This window comes from Ovis canadensis, chromosome 23 (assembly GCF_042477335.2).
Source record: "Ovis canadensis isolate MfBH-ARS-UI-01 breed Bighorn chromosome 23, ARS-UI_OviCan_v2, whole genome shotgun sequence".
NCBI lineage: Eukaryota > Metazoa > Chordata > Mammalia > Artiodactyla > Bovidae > Ovis > Ovis canadensis.
In genome coordinates, this window is record NC_091267.1 from 63,957,152 (window position 1) to 63,965,777 (window position 8,626).

The window sequence follows — 8,626 nt, forward strand, 5'->3', positions numbered from 1 at the left end:
AGTTTTCCTAGGAAGAGTTTTATAGCCACTCCCTGCACAAGAACACTAGCTATCTATAAATAAACTGCATAGTTTACAGCGTTCAAAAGTCACAGCCTTAGGGAGCTCCCAGGCTCTGTTTCTAGAGGCAAAGCTCACCACCCAGGCCCTTCCTCTGGCTGGATCCTCACCCCAGGAGTGGACAGGACTCACAGAATAGTTGAGCTGTCCTCTATCAAGAAGTGGTTTGCATTTCTAAGACTCTCCTGTTCCATGTCTCTGATCAAAGAGTGATCACTTTCCATTTTCTTAGGTCTATTTTCTTAGCTAACTAGTTTTAAAGTTTGGAATAATTCCTCCATCTCCCACAAAACTGCAAGCTCTATCCTCTATCCCTTCCTTTCCATTCCATCCCCATTGTCCTGGTTTAGGTTCTCTTAACATTAATAGGTTCACTAGTTTAGCTCATCCCTCTGCCCTCCTAACTGATCACTTGATCTCTGATATCATCCCAGCATGATATTTCTGAAGCACATTTTCATTCTGTGACTAGTTTCACTCCATCCAGGTATGACCTCTCCTAAAAGTTTCAGCAACTCCATTGCTTGCAGAACAAGGACAAGATTACTGAGCAAGGCTTCCACATTTGAGCCCCAATCCGGAGAAGGCAATGGCGACCCACTCCAGTACTCTTGCCTGGAAAATCCCATGGACAGAGAAGCCTGGTGGGCTGCAGTCCATGAGGTCTCGAAGAGTCGGACACGACTGAGCGACTTCACTTTCACTTTTCACTTTTCACTTTCATGCATTGGAGAAGGAAATGGCAACCCACTCCAGTGTTCTTGCCTGGAGAATCCCAGGGACAGGGGAGCCTGGTGGGCTGCCGTCTATGGGGTCGCACAGAGTCAGACACGACTGAAGTGACTTAGCAGCAGAGCTGCCACTCTTACATTCTCATAGTCTACATTCTGGCTATTGGAACAAGATCTAAGATTTCAAATCTATCTCTCTGTCTGGAATACATTTTTACTTATCAAAGTCCTAGCAATCATTTACACAAAACCTTGCACATGGGTGTTCTATAGAAACTTTATTCATAACCAGGGAATCTGGTTATGAACCAGGGCTCTGACTACGGGGTCCTTTCTCTCGTACCAGTGGGGTCATGAAATATTACTGGCTTTTAATCTGTTTTCCAGATATAAGGAAACCTCTTCCTTCAAACTCATTATGACTCACAGCAACTTGGTAAATTGTAACTTTGTAGGTAAAATCGTGAGATCATTGAAATTTCACAAGATAGTCCTGTAAACAGAGATTTCCATGTTAAAGAAGAGGAAAGCAACGTTTTACAGTCTACAGTAGAAAGCCTGACAGCAGGGAGAGAGAAGAAATGAGATCACCAGAGCTGTCTTCAGTAGACATGGGTTTTAAAGACAACGAAATTCATATCCTCCATGTGGAATCTATCAGTACTGGGGGTGTAGAAAATGGAAAGTTTTCACAGCCTTGTACCTCTTCAAAAGCAAGCATGTATGTCCCAGAAACACAGCGTTCACTGATCAATTCTACAGTTGAGAGCAGAGTGGCAGAAGTTCCTGGGAATCAAGATCAAGGCTTACTTTGTGAGAACACTGAAGGAAGTCATGGTCCAGTGAACGAGATTCAGGATCTAGAGGACGCTTTTTCCCTGAGGCACCAGTGCCCCCAGTGCCCTCGAGGGTTTCTTCACGTTGAGAACTATCTGTGCCACCTTAAGATGCATAAACTGTTCTTGTGCTTACAGTGCGGGAAAACATTCACACAAAAGAAAAGTCTCAACAGGCACATTCGAGGGCACACGGGCATACGGCCCTTTCAGTGTTCTGTGTGCCTGAAGACATTTATTGCGAAAAGCACACTTCAGGACCACTTGAATATACACAGTGGGGATCGGCCATACAAATGCCACTGTTGTGACATGGATTTCAAGCACAAATCTGCCCTCAAAAAGCATTTAACCTCTCTCCATAGCAGAAGCAGTGGTGAAAAACTAGCCAGGCATGATCTGGAAAGGCAAAACCTACTGTAACTAGAACCACACCTTGTTATGTAAGCTGTATATCATTCTGTTGGGCAAGTCTTTCTATAGAAATGCAGCATTTGACATATTGCATTTCCACCCCCATCTTTAGATCTTATGTTTGGTCTGCCTACATGTGGTATGATTTCCCTTTCACTTCTCACTTTCATGCATTGGAGAAGGAAATGGCAACCCACTCCAGTGTTCTTGCCTGGAGAATCCCAGGGACAGGGGAGCCTGGTGGGCTGCCATCTATGGGGTCACACAGAGTTGGACACGACTGAAGCAACACAGCAGCAGCAGCAGGTAAAATTGAGACATTTATCTTTTCTGTGTACCGGATCCCTCCAGAAATTGGAAACTTAGGTTCCCAGCAGCTTTAAGGTGAATAAGAAAGATCACCGCCTGACAGCTGCAGGAATCTCAAGAGATTTGGGGGAACCTGAAAAGAGATGAAGTCACCCAAATCTATAGAACCTGGAGGCAAAGCCCTTGGCATGGCTCTTGAGAGGCCTTTTAAAAGTTCAGTCTGAGCAAACAAATTAATCTTAATTTGTCTATATTTGGCAAAAAATGAAGGTAATTTTAGAGAGAAAAAGATTATGTTTCAAAGGATATTAAATTCTAGTTTTCTTAGTTGGGGTCCATATCTAAGACTCACCTCCCAGCTAATTCTTTGTTATGTTACACAATTGTAAAGTTTAATTGAATTATTAAAAGATAATTTGTTTCTAAATTTGTTTCTGAAGCTTATCACAATGATCTATCTTTGGATAAAAATCAGATGCCCCACAACCTGCAACCAGGAGATTACGCATACTGGAAAGGGCATAATTTGAAGAAATGTCTCCGTCCTACCTAAAAGGACCCTTACTGGGAGAAGGAAATGTCAACCACTCCACTGTTTTTGCCTGGAGAAACCTGTGGACAGAGAAGCCTGGCAGGCTATAGTCTATGGTGTTGCAAAAGAGTCGGTCACGACTTAGCTACTCAACAACGACTGGGTACTCTTCACTAGCTTATTATGAATTCCCAGTTAGAAAGGGCCACTGCCCTGGACTGGTCTATAGAAAGGACTGCTGACCTGAAATGACACCCATATAGTGGAAGAAGATAGCGGTAGGGAGTTGAGCCCAAAACACATACCAGGCCTGTAAGACCCATCCTCCCAACTCAATTGAACTGTTTCTCAAATGTTTGTCTCCCTGTAACATTAAGTGGTATTGCTGCTAAGTCACTTCAGTCGTGTCCAACCCTCAGCGACCCCATGGACTGCAGCCTTCCAGGCTCCTCCGTCCATGGGAGTTTCCAGGCAAGAGTGCTGGAGTGGGGTGCCATTGTCTTCTCTGTGCCTGGCGTACTTTCCTTCACCACAGCATGGTGTCAGTCAGTTGGCTTTGCTGCACCATGGGGGTAAGTGGACGCAAGTTCAATTCAGCAACAAAACTAACTCTGCATAACATCATAATCCTGGATATATGTTATCCATTTGCACAAACCCAGAGAATGTACAACCACCAAGAGTGGACCTTAATGTGAACTATGGACTATAAGTGATAATGATGTACTGACTTTGGTTCATCAGTTGCAACAAATGGACCACTCGGGGGTGGGGGGGATGTTGATCTTGAGTGTGCTGTGCAAGTATGGGGTCAGAGCATATGGAAACATTGTACCCTCCTCTCTGCTTCAGCTGTGAACTTGAAACTACTCTAAAATAAACAAAGTCTATTGAAAAAACAAACCTGAGCAATCCTTCAAGGCTCAGAAACAATGACGCTACTTTCCAAGCCTTCCTTGACGTTCACTACCTGAAAAGCTTCCTCCCTGCTCTGTGCTCACAGCACTTGCACACACCTTCTCGAGCACTCACCTGTTATTTGTGTTACAGTAACATGTTTGTTAATGGAGGTCTGCATCTAGTAACACTCATCTCTTAGATAGTTCTTTGCTGTTATGTGATATTAATGTAAAATTTAATTGAATTCTTAAAGAACACCCTAAGTTGTTTCTGAAGCTCATCTCTGTGATCTCTCTTTAGATGAAGATCAGGTGCCTCATGACCTTCAACCAGGACTGGAAAAAGACATAATTTAAGGGACTGTCTCCAACCTGGATGGAAGGACTTTTTTATCAGGAGAAACTACACTACACCAGGATGAGAAGACGGCGACATCAGAGGGAGACAGCTTCCCCAAGATGCTGGACCTGATTCATATGATCATTTATGTTTTCTTGACTTCTTAGACCTTTGCATATAAATCAAATGCTTTTCTATCATAGGACTGATTCTATGCTAGTTTTAGAAATCAATTCAATTTCTAAATTTTGTGGTTTGTGGCCAATTACCTGTGTCTAGTTCTGGGTTACCTTGGTAAATTTCTCTACTACAAGACTCTTACTGGTTGGCCCTGAGAAAATTTACTTAAAAAAAAATTATAGTCATATCACTAAATGGGATCCCCACACCGGGCCAATTAATAATGCTTGCTCTGACTCTGGCCATAAATTTGAGCTTTTTTCTATTACTCAAGCTCAATCAGAGCAACGGAAAAAGTTTCAGCAAAGGAGGAAAAAATCTCCCACAATTATGGGATGGATTTATGTAGATAACACCAGGCTATGGTAATTTAGGTTTAAAGTCTCCTCTGTGTTGGAAACAATTAAATCATACTAAGGGTAATCAGTCTAGTAACACTAGAAGACTGGGCTACGTGCCTCATAGACGGTGGTGCCAATATATAATTTCCCTGGAAGATAAAGATTCTACAGAGTAAGAATGACTAGGTCAGATGACCTGAGATATACTGGGCTACATCCACATCTACATCTACATCTAATGGACTTCTCTGGTAGCTCAGGGGTTAAAGTGTCTGCCTGGAACGTGGGAGACCCGGGTTTGATCCCTGGGTCAGGAAGATCCCCTGGAGAAGGAAATGGCAACCCACTCCAGTACTCTTGCCTGGAGAATCTCATGGAGGGAGGAGCCTGGTAGGCTACAGTCCATGGGGTTGCAAAGAGTCAGACATGACTGAGCGACTTCACTTTCACTTTCAACATGTTCTCCAAGCCAGGCTTCAGCAATATGTGAATGATGAATTTCCAGATGTTCAAGCTGGTTTTAGAAAAGGCAGAGGAACCAGAGATCAAATTGCCAACATCCTCTGGATCATGGAAAAAGCAAGAGAGTTCCAGAAAAACATCTATTTCTGCTTTATTGACTATGCCAAAGCCTTGGACTGTGTGGATCACAATAAACTGTGGAAAATTCTGAAAGAGATGGGAATACCAGACCGCCTGACCTGACTCTTGAGAAACCTATATGCAGGTCAGGAAGCAACAGTTAGAACTGGACAAGGAACAACAGACTGGTTCCAAATAGGAAAAGGAGTACATCAACGCTGTATATTGTCACCCTGCTTATTTAATTTATATGCAGAGTACATCATGAGAAACGCTGGACTGGAAGAAGCACAAGCTGGAATCAAGATTGCCAGGAGAAATATCAATAACCTCAGATATGCAGATGACATCACCCTTATGGCACAAAGTGAAGAGGAGCTAAAAAGCCTCTTGATGAAAGTAAAAGAGGAGAGTGAAAAAGTTGGCTTAAAGTTCAACATTCAGAAAACGAAGATCATGGCATCTGGTCCCGTCACTTCATGGGAAATAGATGAGGAAACAGTGGAAACAGTGTCAGACTATTTTGGGGGGCTCCAAAATCACTGCAGATGGTAACTGCAGCCATGAAATTAAAAGATGCTTACTCCTTGGAAGGAAAGTTATGACCAACCCAGATAGGATATTAAAAAGCAGAGACATTACTTTGCCAACAAAGGTCCATCTAGTCAAGGCTATGGTTTTTCCTGTGGTCATGTATGGATGTGAGAGTTGGACTGTGAAGAAAGCTGAGTGCTGAAGAATTGAATGTTTTGAGCTGTGGTGCTGGAGAAGACTCATGAGAGTCCCTTGGACTGCTAGGAGATCCAACCAGTCCATTCTAAAGGAGATCAGCCCCGGGTGTTCTTTGGAAGGAATGATGCTAAAGCTGAAACTCCAGTCCTTTGGCCACCTCATGCAAAGAGTTGACTCATTGGAAAAGACTTTAATGCTGGAAGGGATTGGGAGCAGGAGGAGAAGGGGACGACAGAGGATGAGATGGCTGGATGGCATCACCAACTCGATGGATATGAGTCTGAGTGAACTCTGGGAGTTGGTGGCGGACAGGGAGGCCTGGTATGCTGCGATTCATGGGGTCACAAAGAGTCGGACACGACTGAGAGGCTGAACTGAACTGAACATGTTCACATCCTATTTCCTCTTCCAAACCACAAACTCCAAAGGCCCAAGAAAGTACTATTGATTTTTTAAACATTTATTTGACTGCTCCAGGTCCCAGTTTCAGCAGGTGGGATCCTCGTTGCCTTATGCAAGATCCTTAGTTGAGGATCAGGATCCAGGTTCCAGACCAGGGATCTAGCTGGGACCCCTGCATTGGGAGCACCGAGTCCCAACTACTGGGCCACCAGGGAAGGCCCTGATTTTTATGTCTTTCAATGTCTAACACATTTCCTTACATAAATTTCCTTAAACACTACTTGTTAAGTCCTTTAATACACCAATGTTGAGTTTAGTCAACAACTTTGTGTGTCAATAAATAGCTCTCAGTTCAACCTACAAACACTGGGACTTTTGCCAGGAATTATGTTAATCATTTCTCATATAACTGTACTCTCAGTCCAAAGGTTGATCTATACAAAGATAAACTTAAATAATAATAAATCCAAGTACATTCCTGATAATGGTATGCTTATCTGGCATTTTACATAAGAACTGGTTCTTTTGTATTCCCCGAGTCAGAGGAGGAAAGGAAACCAGACAGATGAGGAACAAATTCAAGGTCCCAGCAAATGAGGGATGAGATTAGATTTAGAATTTTGCAAGGTTGAAGGAAAGGTTCTTGCTGAGCTCCCTGGTGTGCCAGCTGACGAAGGTGCTAATTGATAAACAAGGTGATTTGACCAGCATCTTGCACATAACACTAAAGAAAGGTATCTAGCAGGCAGACGACTGTCCCAGCAGTGCTGGACGTTCTGGGTGAGTTCTGGCCCGGCATTCAGAGGAGCTGGGTGTTAGCTGGTCCTCACCCACTGAAAGGGCTTCAGGGGACACATTTAGTCACCTGTCTGAGTCTCACTGCATCTTCAGAGAATGATGATAGCAGACTCAACATCAGATCGCTCTAATGCTGCGATCTGGAGCAATCCCTTCGCTTGATCAGATATTCTGAGTGACTTTGTTGCATCTGTGAGAAGTATGAAGGGAGACTAAAACTAACACAGTTGAAAAAAATTAACAAAGTGGGGAACAGAATAGGGAAGAAACAAAATGAGCTCCACTCATGGAGAGTCTGGAGAGCTGGGCTATAAAATCTGACCTTGATACAGGAAAGGGAAGAGGGCAGAAAATACTGGATTTCAGACTTTTATAAAACCTCCCTTATCTCATCTGATCTTCATACTAAGTACCCTAAGAGTTGTGTGAGACAAAGGGACAGTGAGCAGGTTCATCTACAGGTGAATAAAATATTTCAGGACCCCACCCCAACAATAAAGTCCATGAACAAATCTTGACAAGCCCCCTTCTGCACCTTTAGGCTCCTGTAATTTGTACTGGCTTGTTGCTGGTGCCGGCTTTACTCTGTGACTGCCTGGATTCCAGAAAGATGAAGAATCTAAAAATAACAAATTAAATATTTGCTAGACTTATGACTTGAAGTTGATTGCTTCTTCCCACTACCCTGACATGGGGACATAATGTGACAAAAGTGTTATTTTTGGAAGATAAATCAGACAACCATTAGTGAGATGGAAGAGTTCTGGAAGAGAAGGGAGACAGAACTGTGACCAGGCAGGAGTTGTGGCAATTCCTGAAGGCTAGAGAAGGCAATATAGAGAGAAGGAATTGGGTCTTGGTGATAACTGGATTATAGGAGATGAAGGAAAAATATTCAGATTCCACTGTTATCTATTGAGCATTGATTATATTTCTTATTTTACAGTTGGGTAGGTACTTTCACATGCCCATTTAATTTGCTCTTCAGAATGACCCTGCAGAAATAAGTTTTATAAGAGATATTGAGGAAATCACCAAGGTCCATGGCTAGGAAATGATAGAATTTGAATCTAGATGTCTTAACTCCAAGTTCCATGTTCTTTTCAACACATTATGGATCTATGGGACTTCCCTGGTTTTCCAGTGGTCAGGCATCTGCCTGCCAGTGCAGAGGACATGGGTTCTATCCCTGATCCCAGAAGATCCCACATGCCTCATGGCAACTAGGTCCATGTGCCACAACTACTGAGCAATCTGGAGGCCACGTGCCACAACTGCTGAGCCTGTGTGCTGTGACCACTGAAACCCACGCAGCCTAGAGCCCATTCTCAGTAACATAAGAAGCCCATGCATCGCAACTAGAGACAGCCCTCACATGCACAGAAGCAAAGATCCAGTGCAGCCAAAAATAAAATAAAATAAAATAAAATTTTATAAAAAGACATTATGGATCTAGAGAAGCAGGATTTA

At 43.1% G+C, this 8,626-nt stretch overlaps 1 pseudogene; it reads left to right on the plus strand.

Moving 5' to 3' along the window:
* The first annotated feature begins 1,094 nt into the window (after nucleotides 1-1,094).
* LOC138428346 (zinc finger and BTB domain-containing protein 6-like) lies at nucleotides 1,095-2,050 on the plus strand (annotated as a pseudogene).
* Nucleotides 2,051-8,626: the final 6,576 nt, after the last annotated feature.